The following is a 23,201-nucleotide window of genomic DNA, read 5'->3' as shown; positions in this document are numbered from 1 at the left end:
TCAACCACTGCACCAACCAGGGAAGCCCACAGTGGATTTCTTTAAAGGATGTTTATATATTTATTTCCTGCCTTTTCGTGATACAGAAAAAATATCTAATGACAATGTAAGACTCTTTTAGAAGGAAAAGTCAGGCTATAGTCAGATGATTATTTTGTCAAATCAGTTGTCCTTTTTACGGTTCCTGGGTTTTAGTTATTACTTGCTGCTAAAAGTAAAATTGTAAAGTTTTACAATTTCTTTAAGTTCCTTTGTGATTTTCAGTAATAATTTTGCAATTTCAAGCTAATGATGTTGTGTGGGCATGATGAATTTGGGGTAGTGTGTGGGCAGGCATATGTGTTGGATTTGCTTTGGAGTTTCAATTACCGAACAGCTAGATGATTCCTATGGCCAGTGTATTTATCGTGAATGCAAGACGAAGGCACAGCACGGCTCATCCCCATTCAGTGTGAAAATGGTACCCAACCCCTTGACCAGCAGCCTGCAGCACATCTATTCAGGTCTGTGTGTATATGAAGGCGTATCCCAGGAAGACACATGCAGATACAAAGGTTCTTAGATCACTGTTAAAGAAACTTCCACAGTCAGATGAAAAAACAGAAGATAGGTGAACTGAGAGTGTCGTGTGTGGATGGCGGGAGGAGTGGGAAAGGAGTTATGGTGACTGAAAAGTATGAGAAACCTTGGAGTAAGATGGGGGAAACTAGGGAAAGTAGCTGCTTTTCACAGAGAAAGCTACCATAGGCTTTTTGGGCATCAGCAAAATAATCAGATTAAGGACAAAAAAATGTAGTTCCAGTGAAAAACTGAAACTCAGACATAAAATAAACAGTTGTATAAATCCAGCCAGTTTGGTTTTTACTGATTTAAATATGTGTATGTGTGTATGGCTGTGAGTTTGTATAGAGTTCATTGCTCAGTAGCAGGAAGACATACATCATATCTCCTGATATATCGTATCATGAAGCTCAGTTCTTTAAACATGAAGTCAGAGCCAACCCCTCTGGGTGCAAGCATAAGGCATGAGAACTAGCCCAGCACCGCTGCCGTTAGCATCTGGTATCTAGACCCTTCATTAATATTTATGGAGCCATAGACTAAGCATAGAGCCCTGCATAACTCAGGGAACCAACACTGTACTCTGAAAATAGTTTGATCTTGGCTTTTAATGTAAAGGTAAAAATTTTTAATGTTTACAAACCCAAAAAAATGTGCCTCAAGATAAGCTACATGACTTTAAAAAAATACATTTTTCCTGAATTGAGAACCCGTGTCCTGTTCTAAAACAGAACCCGCAGACAATTTTGTCTCCTCTCCCTATCTAAACGATCTTTTTTGAACTGCATCTTCGAGGGATAATTTTCCTTGTCTCTCATTCTGCCTTGTTTTCTTATGAAGAAGGGAGGGTGGGGTTTAAACAAAAATCCTACAATGAGGTAAGCAGCTACTATGCACCAGGCACTGTGCTAATTACTTTCTCTATGTCAAATCATTCACTGCCACAGCCTTATAAGGTAGGTTGCATCATTCAGCTCCATTGACTAAGTTGACTGAGGTTGTACTAATATCAATACTTGGTGGAGAAGGATTCAATCTCAGGTTAGCATGATACCAAAGCTACATGCTTTTTCCTTGAGCTGCATGTGGAAGTAGAATTTGTGGGATTCCTCATAACTCCTTGACATCATAGAAATCACCATTCGAGAGAAAATATGGCCCAGAGTCTTTGTAACAATACACATGTAATTCATACACTGTTGTAAAATGTACTTCTTACTCACCTTCTAGTGTCCATTCTGTGCTCTGTATCATACCGTGTGCAAGAAAAGTAAGATGCCTTGGTTTTCACTGTAGGAGAGCTTCTAAAATTGCATCAATCAGCTACCCCCAGTACAACACTAGATGAGGCAAGACACATTCATAGCCGAACCAGCTGAGATGACTCAAAAGAGAGGAGTCTGTGTAAATATCAGCTGCGCTCATGACATGTTTTGTCATGAACAATGACTTAACACTTACACATTTACTCCAACATTTACTGAGCACCTGTTGTGAGCTCAGCAGCATGACGAGAAAATAAACAACTCATGGTGGAGAGAAACAGAATGATAATCCAAAGTAGCCGATCTTACCAAAAGTAGGAGCCAAGTACTCGAGGTGCTTATAGAGGAGATGGCTTTGGTCTAGATCTTACTGGCTGGGAGCATTTCACATGATGGAGAGGAGTCCACAGCAAGTAGCTAACAACTTGTCAGAAGAGCAGGAATTCCAGCACAATGTGAATATAAGGATGTTGAGAGAGTCAGGGCTGGAAAATAAAGAACAAGGGGTAAGGTTCTGGAGGAGCTTGGAGGCTGTGCTTGGGATTTTGGATTTTCCTAAAAGTTGCTGAAACCCTATGAAAATGTTTCAGTCAAGAAGAGACGTGGTTTGTTTTTTCCAGAGCACATCTGACTTCCATGTGAAGGACTCGCTGGATGTGGAAGATATTGAGGTGGCCTCTTCCCAGGTGTAAGGGAGTATCATCTCATTGAACTTGCAAATTCAGATTGCTCTACTCCCCATTCACCCAGAAAAGACCACAAGGTCTAGACTGTCCCTAGTTACCCGTGACTTTTGTTAGCAGCTGTCTGGATTATCCTTTCCCAAAGCTAACTTACGCTCTGTGGTTCTTTTCTGAGGTAAGACTCTCAATCTAAACATTAAATGGAACAGTCCCATCTGCAGATCTTCTAAACTGGTTGGAACAGAAAGGGATTAAGAAGTGGTGGGGAAAGGGAAAAACAGCCCCGCTTGAGAGGGTCATCTGCCTCCAATGATTTAAACCCTTTCAGGATCAAGGAAGGAAAATATTAAGGACCAGACATGCTTTCAAAAACACAGAACCTATAAAATCATGGAATTCTGGAGCTGAAAGAAGCCTCAGAGAGCTGATCTCTGGTTTTCAGTAGGATTCTAGAAAGAGTATAGAACTTGAAATAGAGAGCCTGGTGTACTTAGGACAGTTTATGTGACTTTAGGGAAGTGACTAACAACCTCTCAGAGCCCCAATTTTATCTATTAATTAAAGATGATAACACCTACCTCTCAACGTGTTATGAGAATTAAATATTCTATGTGAAAAGATAAAATCATGTACAACACAGCTGCTATTTCAGATGAAGAAACTGAGCCACAGAGAAGCTGAGTGGACATATAGAAAGGTGGTTGTTTCAGCGAATGAATAGATTTCTTCACAACCCTGACCTACGAAACCCAGCGTGGCTGTTCTAAGTCTGTAAGCATTACCAAGCTGACACGATGCTTTTAATGAAAATGGCAAAATCTTCTCTCAGGTCCTGTGTTCTTACATTCCCTAAATTTTTAACATTTCTTGCTTTCAGGTAGCTGATACCATTGAACCCTGCCTGTCAGTCTCAGTTTTAGCAGTGAAGGCTTAGGGTGGATTTTACCTAGCATTTCACAAGCTATCTCGGGGGTGCCTTAGCATCTCTGTGTCTCTTGAAAGCCCTTTGTGGTTGTGTCTGGAATGAGTCCCAGTGCTTACTTCATACAGGTGTGCTAGCACTCCAGCCTCCCTGATTTACCATTTCCTTTTCACTCTGTCACCAGTTAAAGATGGCTGCCTACTTGTTGACTCATTATGAGCAATTGGGCAACAAGATAGGATGATTCTCTTTACTGTTTTGTCCCTCACACATCAACCTGGTCTACTCTTCTTACTCCTCTGCAGACCTACCCTTTCTCTTCCTCAAGCCATGACCTATTTGACATGAGACATGTTCTTCAGTAAGTCCAATGGCTTGATTGCATCAAAGTGGGAGACACCCAAGACTCCAATGAAAAGGATTATTTGCAGGAATGGGAAAGTGATCATTTACTCAGAATGACTTTTTAATAAAGACTCAGTGAAAGCAATTACTTTTTTCTTGATGATTTTATTTTCTGCCTGGACAAGATTCATGTTTTGACTGTGTTTGCAAAGCTTCTACTGCTGGCCTTGGCTGATGGACTTAGTCACTGATGGCTGCACCTTCCACACTGCAGTCCTGGTTTTGATTATCCAAGAGTGGGGATAATTATCCCCCAAATCTCCAATTGTCCAATACAGGCTCCCTTCTACCCTACTCTGCTACCTTTCCTGTCATGATGACAATAACAAACACAGTAATAATAATAGCTAATACTTACATTAGTGTTTGCTATATGCAAGGAGTTTTCCTAAGCATCATACCAATATGAATTTGTTTAATGCCTACACACAACCAACTGTATAATCTCAAGGAATCTGGGAACAGGAACTGCTGGTCAAGAGTTGTGATAGGGGCCACTGTCAGACTTTTAGGTAGGGATTTTTAGTACCAAACAATGGTTCTCAACATGGGGAGAGTTTGACAATACCTGGTAATATTTTTGATTATCTCAAGCAGGGGGTGATACTGGGGTTGATGTTATGATTAATAAACTAATACGTGTAAAATGCTTAACTCAGTGTCTGGCATATAGTAAATGCTCCCTAGGTTAGCTGCTATTTTTATTATAATATACAGAGCCTTCTGGCCTTAGGGAGACAAACTGGGCTGCTCTTTGTCTTGAGAGAACACCTTCAGTTCATGCCATCCAAGGGAGTAGTTTTCTCCATCTTAATCCTAAAAAGATGTCCTGTCTTAGCCTATTAGGAAGTTCAGGAAAAATTATCTTTGATTTGTTTCAATGATATATCTCTTTCTCATCTTTTTTTTTCTGCCTCTTGTTTTACAAAAGAAAGCCAAGTTTCTCTGTTCTGCACTTGTATTTTGTGGCTTCGCTGGCTCCATGCCTGCCTTCTGAGACCTAGGCTGTCCACCTGCTCCCCCTGCATTCTCATGCCATGTGTTATGCTTAGTGAGAAGGGAGCCTCACTAAGATGGATGTGAGACAGTCAACATCCCTCTCCAGGATGGGTGTTCTCACACATTCTCATCAGGCAAAATTATGGGCTAATATTGCTGGAATTACCTAGGCACTGAGGCTGAGAGAGGTTCACTATCTTACCTGAGTTATCCAACTAGTGAGTGAGTGAGCGAGCGAGTGAGTGAGTTAGGAATACATATAGCCTCTGACATCCCACTTCCATGTTTTTTGCATTCCCCACTAGGGGAGTGCCAGTGAACGATGCCTACCTTTCAGGTCTACAGAGTCTCATGATATTATTAACTTCTTGTGTGTGTTTGGTGGAAGACCTAATTTGAATATAAGTTGAGACATGATTACAACTCAGACTGGCTGGGCATTTCTAAGCTGGTGGAGCAGGCCTGCCAAAGATTCTACCAGAAGAGGGAAAGCTTCTTCTGAAAGGAAAAGGAAGCTAGAAAAGTGTGGCTTGGTACTAAAACTTCAGGGTTATAGGGAAGGGAGTAGTCCTGAGAGCAGAATGGTGTCTGTCACTTAGTGTCCACGAAGACGAGTCCTCTCTGAGCCCAAGGAGTTTATATGTGAATTGTGTGGTAAGCAGGGAGCAGTGAGGAAATTTGGAATATTTGTTTCAGGAAAATTTTGCAAAACTTTGTGCCCAAGGAGCACAGCTATGTGTCTACCTAACAATGTGAAACAAAATGAAACACTAAATGGTTTGGCATGTGGAGGGTTCTGGTGCCTCAGCTGAGGGGGAAACATCTGTTCTGGGAGGTTATGGCAGTACCGTCAGATATGTGGCAAAAGACGGCAGAGAAGTGGGAGCATTCACTGGAGTGGATGTGAGACCCTCACTAGAGACTTACGAGACATTCCTTGGAAATATTTCCACAGGCAAGAGCCTGCGAGTTCTAATTTATAATGTGACTGCATTGGTGTATATAGGCCTGAGGAAATGAATGGTCTTTGAAATTTCACAAAGGTTTTGGTACCTCAAAACGCTAACAAATATGGTGGTTTGTTATACTTTTCTTTAAATCCTTCAAATTGGCATTTGCCTGTGGCATGCATTGTAGACTATTACTTTCACAAGCCTGCAACCCATTGCTAGAAATAATATACTTATGGAACAGCCTGAAACCCTGGAAGAATGGTTCCAACATGTCATTTATGAATTACCTCAGTATCAGACGAGGCATTCACAGCAATCAAAACACATTAATTTCAAACAACGTTCTGTGTTTTAGACCACTATACTGTACTATATATATATATATATATATATATACTATATCCATATTGAAGTAGTTTTAATATAAATGAGGTCCACAGAAATGTCAGGCAAAATACAACTGCCAAGATTATAAGATAATTGGTAAATGTTTGAATGGAAGCCCAAGGCTGGGTTTTAAAAGGAGGGGAAGGAACGTCAAACTGTGTAAGCAAAGATACACTTTGGAATTCCATTCACTTGGAATTCATTTATTCAGTATGTTGACTGCCTACGGCTGCCTGGCAGAGACTAGGCAGTGGAGGTGAGCTGGTGTTGTGAAGCTACTAGGAAAAGATTGGTGAAGAGAGTTAGTGCCTTAGTTATCTATTAATGCTTAACAAACCATCTCAAACTTAGGAGCTTAAAACAATAATTTTATTATCTCTCTCTCTCTCTTTTTTTTTTTTTGGTCACGAGGCATTTGGGATCTTAGTTCCCTGACCAGGGATCGAACCCATGCCCCCTGCATTGGAGGCATGGAGTCTTAACCACTGGTACGCCAGGGAAGTCCCATTTGTTATCTCTTATAATAGCCCCAGTGGGTTAACTGGATTCTTCTCTCAGAGTCTTTCACGTGGTAAGAGAAGGTGGTATGAGCTGGATCATTCAAGATGACTCTACTCATCTCAAGCATTGGCAGGGTTGGCTGGAAGGCTGAGACATCTTTCCTTCTATCTCAGTATGGTCTCCCTATGCAGCTAACTTGGGTTTCTTTAAATGAGCTTCTTAAATCTAAATCTCAAGAGTGGACAAGCAAAAGCTGCCAGTTCTTTAGAAGGTTTAGACCCAGACTAGCATTGTGTCACTGATGTCATATTCTATGGAAGTGGATCACAGGGCCAGCCTAGATTCAAAAGTCAGGGACTACACAAAACTATGAATTCTGGGAGGTGTGGCTCATTGGGGGCTATCTTTGGAGACTGGCTACCATAAATACCCAAGGTAACATCAGGGACAAAAATAAGGAAAGTGAGCTCTGATGAAAAAAGCTAATTTACAGATTAAAGCATGTTAACTAGCATATAAGCATCAGTTACCCCCAAAGCACAGAAAGTTATACTCATGCTTGAACAGGGATCTTCTTAAATCCTAAAAGACATATTACATGACAAAGAACTGAATGAGAGTGATCTTGGGTTTCTAATTATGCTATTATACAGAAAGAGAAACAGGATCTTAATCACTTAGAAGTTAAGTGGTAGAAGTCAGAGAGAGGGACACTTTAACGCAAAGAAAAGCTTGCAGGGCAAGGCTGCGGAATTCTTACTGAATGCCCTTTGTTTTCTTGGGGTAGTTAGGAAAGTGAGTGTTTACTCAGGGATGAGAAGAGCAGAGTTAAGTTTGGCATATGCTGTGGAAAATGGGAAATGGTTCCAAATCAAGGACACGGTATGCTGAGAAGCACTGGGCCCAACTGATGTTGACCTGTAACTGTGTAGTGCGGCCCAGTGGAGAACTGTGTGGTTTTCTTCTGCAGCACATTTGAAATCAGGGACAGAGAAATCAGTAGTTAGGTCTTCATGAAAGAACAGATTGTGAGTGTTGGAGGTATGTTCCTCTTTCCTTTCTTCGGGGAAGACTACAGGGAGACAGCTTAAGGATCTCGTAGACATCATCTTCTATGACCCTCCATCTCTCTGCTGCTTCCACGGGAAGCATTCTTGCCTGGCACAGCTTCCTCCCCACAGGTGACTCTTCCCAATAAACTCTACATGCAAAATAAGGCCTCTAGGACTCATTCCAGTTGAGTTCAAGATGGAAAGGATACTTCATAAGAAATTTATTTCTGCAATTTTTCCAATCAATAATCTGTAAAGTTTAAAAAATCATTTTTTCTATGTAAGTAATGCATATTCATTATAAAAAATTAAAAATATAGATGAGCAAAAAGAAGAAAACTTAAAATTACCTTCTTCCCAGAAATAACTGTGTCAATAATTTGATAGAGATTCCAGCTTTTGTCTTATGTATATACAAAGTTGTCTTAAGTAAGTGGTAGGCAGTCATTATACTCAGAACCAGCTACATAATTTTGGGGGCCCAGTGTAAAATTAAAATGTGGGTCCCCTGGTTCAAATATTAAGAACTTCAAGATGTTGACAGAAGAGCATTAAATCAATTGTGGGTCGCTTCTAAGTGTTGGGCCTTGTGCAACTGTACAGGTTGCACGCCCATGAAGTCAGCCCTGCTTATCCCTTAATCTCAAGCATAAACAACTTACTGGCTGCAGGACTTTCTCCTCCTTTCCCTTCTCCTAGCTTCCGGGCCAGCTCTGGGGCTGCCAGAGTGTTTGCAACTATGGATGTGGTTAAAGCCAATCCAAGGGACCCTCCTCGGGTTTCATCCTCAGCAATATGTAAAAACGAGTAGTTTGTTTTATGATATTTTCCATTTTCTCTTTTCAGTACATGCTGCCCTCATTTCCAAGGGAGCCAGGCCCTCCTACAACCCCCTGAGGGTTCAGGTCCCCAAAGGCAGCTGGCCCAACAGACAGGGCATTCATCCACGGAGGATTCTGGCCCTTGAAACTTAATGGTATTGGCCCTGCTGGGTTTCAGGCTTGTCTGGGACCTGTGACCTTTTGGAATAGGAATGCTTATCATATGCCTGTCTCATTATTGTACTGTGGAAGTAGATAACTTGCTTTCTAGGTTTCACAGGTCCACAGATGGAGAGAAATTTTGCTTGAGTATGGACCATGCCCAGAGTCTCACCCTACCTGATTTAAGGTGATTTAGGAGATGAGATTTGGGATTTTTGGAGTCAAATTATATTTAGACAAGATTTTGGACTTAGAGTTGATGCTGGAATAAGTTGAGACTTTTAAGGATGTGGGAGGAGGTGAATGCATTTTTTTAACATCTTTATTGGAATATAATTGCTTTATAATGTTCTGTTAGTTTCTGCTGTATAACAAAGTGAATCAGTTATATGCATATGTGTATCCCCTATTCCCTCCCTCTTGCGTCTCCCTCCCACCCTCCCTATCCCACCCTTCTAGGTGGTCACATAGCACAGAGCTGATCTCCCGGTGCGATGCAGCTGCATTTTACATTTGGCAGTGTATATATGTCAATGTTACTCTCTCACTTCGTCCCAGCTTCCCCTTCCCCTTCCCCGTGTCCTCAAGTCCATTCTCTACGTCTGCGTCTTTATTCCTGCTCTACCCCTAGGTTCTTCGGAACCTTTTTTTTTTTTTTTAGATTCCATATATATGTGTTAGCATACAGTATTTGTTTTACCCTTTCTGACTTACTTCACTCTGTATGACAGACTCTAGGTCCATCCACCTCACTACAAATAACTCAATTTCATTCCTTTTTAGGCTGAGTAATATTCCATTGTATATATGTGCCACATCTTCTTTATCCATTCATCCGATGATGGATAGTTAGGTTGTTTCCATCTCTGGGCTATTGTAAATAGAGCTGCAATGAACATTGTGGTACATGACTATTCTTGAATTATGGTTTTCTCAGGGTATATGCCCAGTAGTGGGATTGCTGGCTCATATGGTTGTTCTATTTTTAGTTTTTTATGGAATCTCCATACTGTTCTCCATAGTGGTTGTATCAATTTACATGAGGTGAATGCATTTTGCCCACGGAACAGATGTGAGTTTTGGAGAGACCAGATGATATACTGTACTGAGCTGAATTGTGTATCCCCAAAAGATACACTCAAGTCTTAACTCTTGGTACCTTTGAATGTGACCATATTTGGAAATAGGGTCATTGCAGATGTAATCAAGTTAAGATGAGGTCATACTGGCTTAGGGTGGACCCTAATCCAATGACTGGTATCCTTACAACAAGAGGGAGATTTGGACATAGAGACACATGGAAGAAGTCCATGGGATGATGGAGGCAGATATTGAAGTGATGCAGCTATAAGCCAAGGAACACCAAGATTGCTGGCATCCTCAGGAAGCTAGAAGAGAGGTATGGAACAATTCTCCCTTAGACCTTTTAGAAGGAACCAACCCTTGCCAACACTTTGATTCCAGAATCCTAGCCTTTAGAACAGTGAGAAAATAAATAGAGAAGATTTTAAGCAGATAGAGACATAGTCCCACTTATGATCATTTGAAAATGATTACTATAGCTAAGCATGAAAAAGGAATTTTAGGGGAGCAAGAGTGTTGCTAGGGAGACAAGTCATCCCCCTGTGACTTCCTTACTGCTCCACAAAAGGAGGTGCTAGTGGCTTAGGCAAGGGTGGTAGTGATGGAAATGGTGACAAGTGGTTGGACTCAAATATATTTTGAAGATAAAGCTGATAGGACTTGCTGGTAGATTGAAGTAGGGAGTGAAGGAAAGAGAGGGATCAAGAATGGCTCCAAGATTTCATATGGAGCCCTGGGTAGATGTTGGTTATTATTTGCTGAGTAGTGAGACTCAGAGAAGAGCAGGTTGGGGATGCCCAGAAGTTCCTAAGATTGAGCTACTTGTCAAAGTTCCCATGGAAATGTTACACGGTAGCATCCTCTCCTCAGCTAGTCCAGAGGGCAACCAAGTGTCCAAAACTCTCACCAGCCTCCCAATGGGAGTCACCATGTGAAAAACTGCCTGAAGACAAACGCTGTGGAGAGACAGGGAATAATCTGATGACATTCCTTGAACTCCTAGACTCCATGCCTAAAGTCCATCCACCTCTTTAAGTTTTCATTACCCCTAGTCAACAACTTCTCCCTTTTTTATGGCTTAAATGTTTTTAATTTGGGCTTCCGTTATTTCCCCCCCAAAAGAGGCCTTAGTACAATAAGAAATGTAAGTCAGCAAATAGTATAATAGAACTGATGACATAGAAAAGTACTCCATACACTGATAAAGTTTCTTAAAACAAAGCTTATAATTTATTTCCACCTGTTTTCAAGGACAGGGTGGGGGGTAAAATTTGAGGTCATATAGGATATCCTAAGCAAAATCTTTTTAAAACTCAGTTATTTCCTTCTTTAAAAAATGAGCCCCAAGCAAGCTGTTCTTTTGCTCTGCCTCGTCACCCAGACTCTCTCCCGGTGACACGGCCTCGCTCCCGCGGTCACAGGGAAGCGGTGTTCCCTGGGCAGCTGCCTCTCTTTAAAGCTGACTCTCTCATCAGTTGCAGACCACTGAGGCTTCAGAGTTAGGGCTCATCTGCCAACAGCTGGCTGGCGCTTCACACCCCAGGTCCTGCAAGCTGCGTCCTTGAGGCTTACAGCATTTCTCTGCACAGGAAGAGCGGGTGGCACTTGTTTCTGAGGCGCTGCTGGAGAGGAAGTGCGGGGCCAGGTTGGGAGTATTGTTAGCTTTGCCTTATTAATAAAATAGGGTTAATGATTTATTCATAGCTAGGACAATGCAGCTCTGCTCTGGAGGACAGCACAGAACTGTTGCATTACAGAAGGACAGCTGCTGGGGAAGAGGGGAAAGCCTTTGAGAACTGGTCTCAGGCTGTGTCTACGAGGCAGAGAGCAGGTTTATCTGACCAAGTCAGGGCTTGGAGGCAATTATTTGCATACTGCGACTGCTGCAGAATAAATGCTGGTGATAGAGGTCCCTGGAAAGATGCCCCCTTACTTTTCCACTTCTCTTCTAATGAGTGTTTGGTCACCTTCTTGCTTTATCCTCTCCTCCTCGGTACCTGGAAGATGCCTGAGTTTGTAATTCAGGATGTATTATCTGGAGAATATCAGTATAATACACATCTGAACGTGATCTCCATCAAAGGGAGCTCATCCCAGGAAGCAGAAGAGAGAAAGGATATTTGGGCTTTTCTGGTGCTAGCCTAAGCATACACTATTTTTAAAGATTAAATCCTTTAAAATCACATCTCTTCTTTCCCAAATGGACTGCAGAAAATGTTTTTATAAATAATTAGAAAAGAGTTTTAATATACTGCAGAATCCTGAAAAATAACTGGGAGTTATAATTTTTTTAATGCCAATTATTGTCATTTGTTAAGGACAGGGTAGATTTCTGTTCAACTAATGGTTGGATGATCAGTTGGTCGGTGTGGTTCAGAGGGCAAGGTGAGGCAGGATTTGACAGTCTCCAGAAAAACAAAAGCAAGAGCACTCACTTCCCATCAAACCAAATCAGCCTTGGCTGGAATGGACAAAAATCAGATTTATTTACTGTTTTTGCTCTATTGCCCCCCTATCTGAGCCTCCATGGCCTCCCCTGAGACTTCAAGAGATTTAGATCAAATGTCAGAAAGGACAGCTGGATTTTTTTCCCCTTTGGTGCCTGACTAGAGGGGAGAATTCGAGGCCATAGAAGGTATTGAAGGTATCTCATTGTTGGTGTATATGCTTCCACACAGCAAGCCTTCCCGAGGGACTGCCCACCCCTCTGCTCAGCTTCCTCCAGAAGAGATCAAAGGTTTCAAAACATTTCCACCTTTACTAATTTTTAATGCCTCTACCAGACTGAGACTTGCCCACTGGAAAAAAAAAAAAAAATCCATGCTCGTTGAAACAGCCAAAAATAAAAGTGATCCTCTAACAGTAGCACATTTAACTTCCTCCATGACTACCAGCAGGAGCCAAGGCAGATATAGCTTTTGCCAGTACATTAAGCCTTAAAAATGTCTTTGGGAACTGATCACACTGGAAATCAGAATATGTTTAAACATAATTCACAAAATTCAGAGTCTCCTTACAGAAGAATCAAAGTGGCTATCACCCAGATCCTTCCCTGTAACTTCTCTGGATCATGGTCCCACCCTGCCCATTCCTTTCCTCTGCTCCTTTGCCCAGTTTTCCCCAAAAACCACCCACGAGGGTCCATGCGGGAGCCAGCAATGCAACCCCAGGGTTTGGTTTCCCAGGCCATCAGAAGATAACACTGCCTATCAGCCAAAATATAAAGCTTCCTGACTGCAGTTGCAGAGATTACAGCTAATTATACACTTCATGCTTCCTGCAAAAGATATATATTTTAAGCTGCTGGGCTGACTTTCTCCCTTGGCTGTACTTAAAGGTTAGTTTCTGGCCTGCTTCCTGGTTTAATGGAATAGTTTAAATATTACAAATCATTACTTGATTCTAATAAATTACGTCTCCCCTGGCACCTCACAAAATCCTTATCATGCCAGAGGAAATAGTTGGAAGGAACAGGTCAGTGTCCATGATAATAAACAGAATAGCAAACCACAGGGTTGTAGATTTGAGGATCCCCGGCTTCTTGGTGGTTGAAAGCATTTGGCCCTTGGCCTCACACTCACCCCAGCACCTGAGGTCTGTGGCTAAAGCAGCAAGAACTCCACTGCCCCACCTCACAGGATTGTTCACTCAGCTTAATTGTCAGCTCCTGCTAAGAACATGTAACATCTCATTTTCCCAGAGACTGTGGAAATGTTGAGCTTTGCTTGAGGCCAAGTAGAGTAGTTAAGTGTCTGGCGTTTCCTTCCTTGATAGGCAAATGCTGTGGATGGTCTGAACCTTCCTCTGTAGGATGTTGTAGGATAAATGAATTCCAGCTTCCAGTTCGAAGCAAAGATCTGGACTCAAACACTCTCTGTGTGTAATTGTGTGTGGGCAGAGGGTCTCATCCAACTTGGTGTATTTACAATATATTGTCAATCTTATTAAATAGAAGAAAGTAACCAAAACTCACACATATGCAACAACAAAAGTGATATTCAAGGCATGCAAGAAAAGGGCACATGAAAAGCCCTTCTCACTCCCCAGGAGCTAGAGGGAAGGGTTTCAAGTCTCTTGATTCCAGCAAAGCAAAGAGAAGCAAGATAAGACTGTTGAGAGGTCAGTCTTGACAGCTAAGTGCTGAATTTCCATGTCTCTAGCTGTTTGACTAAGACATCTATGTGGAAAGTGAACAACCCAACCACTTTTACAGATGATTTGTTTGTGTGGTACCAAATGTCCTGATTTCCCCTTTAGCAACTAGAAGATTTGAAAACAAAGTAACCACTGAAGTATCAACCGTGGATCAGATCTCTCATTACATGGAATTTTCTTGCAGAATATTGAACTCTAAATAATGGGACTTTTGCAATAGTTGATAACCCATAATTATTTTTACAAAGGCTAAGCCTTGTGAATGTATGGGTTTAAGCTGCTGAGTTGATATGACTCAAAGGTCTACTGTATTGCATGACCTATTAAAAAAATCTCTTACACTGCCCTGTGCAGGTATTTCCACCTTAGAAACTAATTTGTTTTTTTTTTTTCTCAGGAGGTTCCCCTTTTAAAATCCAAAATCCTTGGTTCACCTTGGGAGGGGAAATTTATTGATTGTTTTCTAAGATGATGGGTAAGGCAAGGGTCTTAGTGAAATGGACTCAGTATCTATGCCTTGCAGAGAGGAGATGGTAAATGCAGAAATGTCCAACAGGGGCTGAAAGAGCTCCAAAGCAAGACTGGCCGTCTTTGTGGCATGCAGTGTCAGAATCAGTTCTGTTATAGGCCATTGGCAAAAAAGGAGACATGACCTCCCACTGGACAGATATTGGTCACTCCCAAATAAAAAGGTGAATACCCAAATGGACAATGAAAGTTCTTTTGTATGTGTGTACACACTAGTGTATATACTACACTAGTAAAATTAGCATTTGGAGGATTTTATTGTTAAGGTTGTCATTTCTGAGATTGAAAGAGAGAGAGCGAGCCAAAATGGAAAAAACAGAGACCTTGGAGTCACTTTCTCTGAGGCAAGTTAAGTGAAACCAAAACTCTACTAGGGATAGATTTGCGGGTAAATACAGTAAAAGCAAAATCTAATTTTCAAGGGAGATCACATCTGAAAAAGATGAATGTCATGAAACTTGTTTTTGTTGTCACTGTTGTTTTCATTGGGGAAAAACAAAATGACTCACAAATTCCAGTTTGCTTTGAAAGGAGACTTATTTGAGGGGTGCTTCAGCAACTTCACAGTGCAGAGGGAAGGTTTTAACATAATATCTCCTTCAGCAAGCTAGTTTATCATACTCAACCGAAATGACAGCAGAAGGAAAAAAAGGATGGGAAACCATTCTGGGGTGAGCAAAGGGTGACAACAGGATGGGAAAATCCAGCTTCACCAAATATTTATTCATGCTTATATAAACCTCAGTTAGCTATCTTCAAATGCTAAATCTCTGCTGAAGAAAAGAAGCATTTGGAAATGCAACTTGGAAGTTGGTCGATGTCAGTAATTTTGCTGCATTGTTGATTAATGTAATTGAAGTATATATTACAGAAACAGAAAAGGAAATGTGACTTCTTCAGGGACCCATTAATTTCTTAAGGATAAAGTGTTTGAAAGTTCAAAGGCTTTGTTGAAGCTTATTTTAAATTTAAAATTTCCATTGCCAAGGGATTGATTACCATTCTTATATTAGCTTTGTCAAACACCAAGTTGATCTTAGTTCTTTGAAAGTTTTGTGGCACTTAACTGTTTTCAGAGCATTTTTTTTAAAGAGAAGCCTATCTTACAAATTCTCCCAAGGACAGACTTGTTTTCCCTTTACAAGAACAGCAAGATGAAAATTTCTAAAGTCTTAAAAAGAGCAATTCCCACCCTCCCCATCTTTGGGATCTTGAAAGTCATTTCTGCAAGTCAGGTACAGCACCTCCTCATTCAAACACTTCTGTTTGGCTTTAAAACATCAATTTATTTAAGTGGCTTTAAAACATCAATTTATTTAAGTGGCTTCGTGCATCTGAAGCTTAGTTATGTTGTTTAGGGACCCCTCAGTGAGATCTGTTAAGCTTTTCCCATCTCTCCACCCCAGTGACTACACATAGTTCCTTTTATAACTCTCTGTTCTCTTCCTCTGATCACTGTTTAAGGCACTCGCATAAACACGGCCCTTCGAAAGTAAGCCAAGATGTCCCAAGCACTCGTCTTTACTTGTACTGTCCCAACAGTGAACTCGTTAGTTCAAGAAGTCAGACAGCAGCATTTCTGGATCCTTGGAAACCCAGCCAAAGAGAAAACCGTCATTTCATACAAGAGCAAGAAGAGGAAATACGCCATTAGGAAATCAAGGTTAAGATGGCACTGCCACCCACCCAGATGAAGGTGGTCTGAGAGGACTGTGAAGCCACATTAGAAACGAAAGCATTATGACCCAGAGCTCTGCCACGGGAAATCGATAACAAGATTGCTGACATCCTAAGAGCACTTCAACAGAAAGTCTTTTTTTCTTACAACGAGAAACGTATTTTTCTCCTCATCAATTTTGCTTTTCCCTACCCTTCCAGTCCTGATGCTACTGCATGGTATTGGGAGTGTGATGTCCAGCCAGCAGAAGGCGCCCTGTTGGGCTTCGCCTCCTTCCGGGTTGTCTCCAGGTCATACACGGAGTTGCAGATACACTGGTGGGCTCAGACCTTGAGAACTGTCCCTCCACAGCAGCACCCAAGCCTCGAGTCCATGCAGCTCTGAGAACTGTTTGGCCTTGGCTAACGAGGACACATATCCTCTCATCTGGTGTGGGAGATTTTGCCTCAAGAAATGCTGTCACTCACATTGACTTTATTTTCAGTGTCTTTTCTATTTGAGTCCAATTTGGGGGATGACTGTCTGGATCCTACTGCAAATATCTGGAGGGCAGCTGCGGGCCGGGTCGGGTAGAAGAAATATGACTTTGAAGATGTTCCCCTTCCCCCGATCCTCCCACAGTGGTGTATTCTAGGCCTGCTCCTTGTTCCAGTTCTTTGTCTCAGGCTTCTCCCTGCCAAACCACCCTCCACCCCCAGGCATAAACATACTCCAACTACCTGCTTCTGAATCCCCCAGTCCCAGAGAATTGGTAGGAGAATCTGGCCTGAAATGGCTTTAATGTGCTCCCAATCTCTAGTAACATGTGCTTATTAACTAGCTCTCTACCCCTTGGCTGAAAATAGTGAGGGGTGTGTGTGTGTGTGTGTGTGTGTGTAAATAGGTAAAAATGAGTGGTGAAGACATCTGGGGACTGGGACGCATGGGGAGCAGTTTCCCATCACGTTAAAGTGGGAGTGGCGCTGATCCACTGATGTACACAGACAGCCAAACGCCCACAGGTGGGCCCTTACTAAAGGCAACGGATGATGGTGATGATGATATGAACTGGGGAGGAAGAGAAAATATGATATGGAAACACAAAACAGAGGCTACAGTTGCCCTGATGCTAAAAAATATCCCCAGTGGGTGGCTGGTGGGCAGCATGGAGAAACACTTAAGGGGGCTGGACTTTGCCTACACAGTCCAGCTAAACACCCCCTCCTGGGTATCACATTCCAGTCTGGTGAGCACTGGAGGGGGGCTAAACTGGCCCTCTCATGGGCAATTCAGAGGTGCTGGGTTTTTACATCATTTTTAAACTTTGCAGGTCAGTTTCCTCCATACCTAAGAACCTGGGGACACCCTCGGCATTCTCCACTCTCAAAGAGCTTTCCTCTGCGAGGAGCTGCAAGAATAGAGCTGGTGAGTGGCCTCTGCTCATTGTTTTTGATTAATGGTAAGAGGGTAAATGCATTGGCAGGGACTTCCCCCTCCCCATTTCTTCAGCATTCAACAAACACAGACCAGCATCCTCATCCTAGGGTCAGGCACTGTCCTAGGCATTCAGGATATAGAGGAGCAAGTGGTCCCTGCCAGGAGTGGAGGATGTAGGTTGTATTATCACGATTTGGCAGATGACAAAACAGAGTAGGAGAGGTTAAGTGGCTCAGAACCAGGGTTTCCTAAAATCAGAATCTAGTTTCCTAATAACTTTACTAGTTACTCAATTTGAGAATTCGAAGGCTACAAGAGACTTTTATACTTTTCACGGTCATTTCTCCTTCAGGGGAGGAGACACAGAAACCAACCTAGGATACAACTCTCCTCCATCATTATCTCCATTAAATGGATGGAGAATCTGAGCTGGAGTGGTTGTGACATGGCCAGTCATACTCTGCTACCAGGGCCATGCTACTGCTATGTCTCTACCAGTTTGTTCAACTCCAGTCACCTTTACAGACAGGCCTAGCTCCACCTTTCAATACTGTCCTAGACCACCGGATGCTGCTGATGGTGAATAAGAGCATGGCTACAGTGCTATATGAATATCAACCCTGCAGATGTGGTTTTCACCACTGCAGTGTAGTAGCTGAGAGCATAAACAGACCTGGATTTGAATCACTATTACCATATTTTAAATTTGAGGAAACGGAAGCATATAGAGTTTGTTACTTGCCCAAGACCACATAGCTTGTAAGTACAAAAACCATGCCAGAGTGTGACCTGTTCCTGTCTTACTCCAGAACCTACTCTTATTTCACTCTGGGATGCTATCTACCCACATTAATCCCAGCATTTATTGATAATAGGAACTATTCATTATGCATTTCCTATATGTCAGAAACTATACAAAGCCCGTACATATACTGTCTCCTTGAATTATCTTCCATTTTTCTTTATAATTACCTCCATTTTATGGAAGAGGGAAGGAGGCCTAGAGAGATTTAATAATGTGCCACAGCTAGAAAGTAGTAGAACTCAAACTGGATCCCAGGATTGGGACTGTCTGACTCTGAAGCTCATTTTCTTAAGCACTATGTATGATGTTTAGACAAGAGATCTGGAAAGGACTGATGGATTGGTGTCATATTTAAAATTTCCTTTCATCACTGGGTACAAGTTTCCATCACTGCCTTCTTGGATACAGAAGAACTGAGTGTTCGGTTCAGAAATGCAGGTTAGTGATTAGTAGCACAGGAGAAACAAATCTACAGAAACACAGGCCCTCAAATCTTTGATTTAGATCAAAGATCTAAATCAGATTTCAGATTTATGTAGTCCAGCTTCTCTTTTAGTTCAGAAAGTGGATGTTTTCATATCCCTGCCAAATGGAGGAGACCCCATACCTAAAAAGGAGAGTTCCAGCCTGAATTATCTAAAATGTATTTTTTTCTGAAACTTGATTTACTTAAAAGAGCCAAGATACTGAATATCAGATTGGGTTTGTTAATACTGATAATTGTGGTGCTATTTTTAATTAGCCTTGACTTCCAAATGGATTTCATACTGTGCGTTTCTGTGTTCTCTATGCTTTTAAAATATATATATATAAAATCATTCCCACAATTCGAAGAACTGCTATTTTTAAAGAGAAATGAACAAGTCAGATTTCATTTGTATTAAATGGTGAGGTGGAAAACATCACAGGCCTCAGGGTTAAACAAACCTGGCTGTTGAATCCCTGCTCTGTTCCTTATAATTTGTGTGGCTTTAGCCTCTTTTTCACCTCTCTGAGGCTTGGTCTCCGTCTGTCAATGGTGTTTCTACCTACCTTCCAAGACTGTGTGAAAATTAAATGAGATATTGGTGTAAATCACTTGTTAGGTCTCTTCCCTCCTTTCCCCTTCTATTCTTTTCACCAGTTAAAAGTAAAGCTTGCAGGGGGCGAGGGCAGCTCGGGGTGGGGCTGGGGAAGGGGGAATGTTATACTGAAGTTCCTGAAAGTGTTTGGCAAATGATGCATCACAAAGTCCTAAGGTTCTTCCCACAGTGTCTTGGGATGATAGCTAATGAACTCAGAAACATAAAACAGATAAAAAGGAAGTTGGACAAGAAGGAGGAGGAGGTAGCTGAGATACAGTAAGAAAACATTTCAAGATTCTATAGCATTATAATTTAAGTTCTCATCTGCATCTCATTATCTTAATAATCCAAAACAACAGCCCTTCAATGTCTCCCACAGAAGGAGGATGGGAAATGATTTTTCTGGACAGGGTCCCCAGCCTCTCCATCACGTTAGATATTATTTCCAAATGTTGAGTGTCAAGGGAGTGTTTCACATTCTCCTAATCATTAAACAGTTTGGCTCTCTTTGGGGACGGGATGAGTTTAGCAACCCACAGAGCAGCCTCCTAGAATAGACTTCTCTGGAATTCCAAAACTCCAACAGGAATACAGCGTGGTATGTGGAGCCTCTGTAAGAAGTACTTTATCCAAATCTGCATCCTCCTTTTGGGGTCTAGAGACAAAACTCAGTTCAATCGGCCATGTAGGATTTATTTCATTTTTTTTCTCCTGGAAAATATAATGATATTTGAGAAGTATTTATTCTGAAATATTTCAAACTTACCAAGGAGTTGCAATAATAGTGCAAGGGATCTTATATGCCCTTCACACAAATTCCTCAAATGTTAACATTTATAGCACAGTTGTTTTAATTATTATCCCTCTAATTATATATAATTATCATTACTGTTTTCTAAAACCATTTGAGAACAAGTTACAGATATGAAGCCTCTTTACCCCTAAATATTCAATGTATTTCCTAAAAATAAGGGCACTTTCCCACATAAACATGGTACAATTATTATAATCAAGAAATTAGCGGTGCTACAACACTGTTATCTAATCCTTGGACCTTATTCAAATTTCACTGTTGTCACAACAACAGACTCTATGACAAAAGGGTGCAATCCAGAATCAGACATTGCCTTTCATCTCTTTAGTCTCCTTTAATCTTGAACTCTTCCTCTGTCTTTGTCTTTCAGGACCTCGATAATTTTGAAGACTATAGGCCATTTATTTTGTGGAATGCCCCTGAATTTGGATTTGTCTGATGTTTCCTCATAACTATTTTCAGATTATGTATATTTGGCAGGAATATCCTCGGAGATATGATGGCTGTTTCTCAACGGGTCATACCAGGAAGCACCTGATGTCAATTTGTCCTATTTTACCGTCCTAATTTGAGATTGTTGTTCTCTTTGTAATTAAAAAAAATCTTGTAGGAAAATACCTGGAGACTATTTAAACATTGTCTTTCTCCTCAAACTTTAACTCACTAGTTTTATCCTTTAAACTAATTTAGAGCTTTCCCCTTTTTGTAACTTTTGGCTAAAAAAATAACAAAGTTGTACTATTAATTAAAGTTCATGTCCCCAGAAAGGCATATATAAGAAGGGTGCACTTTGAGATACACGAGGCTGTCCCATGACAGAGCCCAGATGCCCAGAGACCAGGCTTGAGTTCTCTGGTGTCTCTAAGGTCCCTTTGTCTTTTAACAATTCCTTCCACTCCCCCTGGGAGAGAACTCTTTCAAACAGTCCTCCAAGCTGGGGCTGGGACAAACTGGCCCCCTGCCAGCCTCCAGAGAATCTCCCATGCCTGTCTTACTCCCATCCCTGAGACTGCAGTCTGGTGGCTTGTTTTGGGGGCTTTTTGCAGAGCTTTTGTCTTTTCAACAAAAGATCTCTTTATGATGGCTTCTTATTGTTTACACTGGAAATTGTTAGCTTTTGCCTCTGGCAGGGCCCTAAGTTCTGAGCCCCATGTCTGAACTGGTAGACTAGAGTGGTGACGTGAGTTGGGGGACCTCAGAAGGGCAAGGAGAAGGCCCCACCACCCTGTGACAGCTCAGGCTCTTTATTCTTCAAAAGACCCTATGCAAATGCAAACAGCTTGAGAGAAGCTGTACCTTAAGCATGGCAAACAGGTCTCCTCAGGAGCCCTTGTCCCATTTGGGGATCTTCCCACCGCAGTCCCAGGTGTGTTCTCCCTGTCCTTTCCCCTCTACTCCCACACAGGACACAAACTTGGGGTTGGCCTTTTCCTTTCAGGTCCTGCTTTCTTATTTTGAAACAAATGGAGAAAAAATTAAAAAGAAACAAAATGTCATTCTTTTCTGTCTACCTAGGGTCCAGTGAAGATTTTAAGTGCTACAGTCTGCAGCACCTGCCATGGCCTCTTGGACGGCCAGTGCTGGAATTGCTGAGCCCAGCCTTGGTAGCCACAGCCACAGCCCACTCCAGAAGAAGCCAGATGTTTGCTTGCTTCCTTCCTTCCTTCCTTCCATCCTTCCATCCTTCCATCCTCCCCCCTCCCTCCTTCTCTCGCTCCCTTTCTTTCTTTCCTCTCTCCCTTCCTCCCTTCTTTCTTTTTCTTTCTTTCCTTCTTTCTTTCTTTCTCTTTTTCTTCCTTCCTTTTTCCTTCCTTCCTTTTCTTTCTTTCTTCCTTCCTTCCTCCCTCCCTCCATCTCTCTCTCTTTCTTTCTTTCTTTCTTTTCCCTTTCTTGCTCCCCTCCCCCTATCTTTCTTTCTTTTTTAAGAAATCCATGATATGGGGCTTCCCTGGTGGCGCAGTGGTTGAGAGTCCGCCTGCCGATGCAGGGGACGTGGGTTCGTGCCCCGGTCCGGGAGAATCCCACATGCCGCGGAACAGCTGGGCCTGTGAGCCATGGCCACTGGGCCTGCGTGTCTGGAGCCTGTGCTCCACGGTGGGAGAGGCCACAGCAGTGAGAGGCCCGCGTACCGCAAAAAAAAAAAAAAAAAAAAAAAAAGAAATCTATGATATGAATTGAAGTACAATAGGTAGTTTTTTGGGTTTTTTTTAGAAGATGTTGGGGATAGGAGTTTATTAATTAATTAATTTATTTTTGCTGTGTTGGGTCTTCGTTTCTGTGCGAGGGCTTTCTCTAGTTGTGGCAAGCGGGGGCCACTCTTCACTGCTGTGCACGGGCCTCTCACTATCGTGGCCTCTCTTGTTGCGGAGCACAGGCTCCAGACGCACAGGCTCAGTAGTTGTGGCTCACGGGCCCAGTTGCTCCGCGGCATGTGGGATCTTCCCAGACCAGGGCTCGAACCCTTGTCCCGTGCATTAGCAGGCAGATTCTCAACGACTGCACCACCAAGGAAGCCCCGGTAGTTTTTAAAATTGAGATATAGTTCACATACCATACCGTTTGCCCATTTAAACTATACAATTTGATGGTATTAGTATATTCGCAGAGTTGCGCAACTATAACCACAATCAAATTTAGAATATTTACATCACCCCAAAAAGAAACCCAATACCCAATAGCACTGACTCCCAAGGGGCAGTTTTAAAAATGACAGACGCTGTTTCTTGAGCAATATTTGCCCATCTTTCGTTCTTTTCCTGGACTTAACTATTCAGTCACTATCTTTCAGAAGAGCTGTGCCTGCAGTGGGCTCTCTGAGAAGACTTAATTGATGGCAGCTATGCAGTTGGGTTTCCTTCCCTAGGGAGCACTAACGTGAACTTTGCTTAGTAAATTTTGATTTAGAATTTCTTCTGACTTGTTCCCTGGAGAATCATGAATGGGTTAT

At 42.0% G+C, this 23,201-nt stretch overlaps 1 long non-coding RNA gene across 1 annotated transcript in view; it reads right to left on the bottom strand.

Moving 5' to 3' along the window:
- Window positions 1-23,201, bottom strand: part of LOC137229082 (uncharacterized) — a 566,856-nt gene that overhangs the window by 178,397 nt on the left and 365,258 nt on the right. The window contains exon 7 of the long non-coding RNA XR_010945524.1: window positions 2,136-2,311. This is a non-coding gene — a long non-coding RNA (uncharacterized lncRNA). The remainder of the gene's footprint in view (window positions 1-2,135; window positions 2,312-23,201) is intronic.

This window comes from Pseudorca crassidens, chromosome 8 (genome assembly GCF_039906515.1).
Source record: "Pseudorca crassidens isolate mPseCra1 chromosome 8, mPseCra1.hap1, whole genome shotgun sequence".
Taxonomy (NCBI): Eukaryota; Metazoa; Chordata; class Mammalia; order Artiodactyla; family Delphinidae; genus Pseudorca; species Pseudorca crassidens.
Note: the sequence above shows the minus strand (reverse complement) of the source record. Positions and strands in the feature narration are given on the sequence as shown.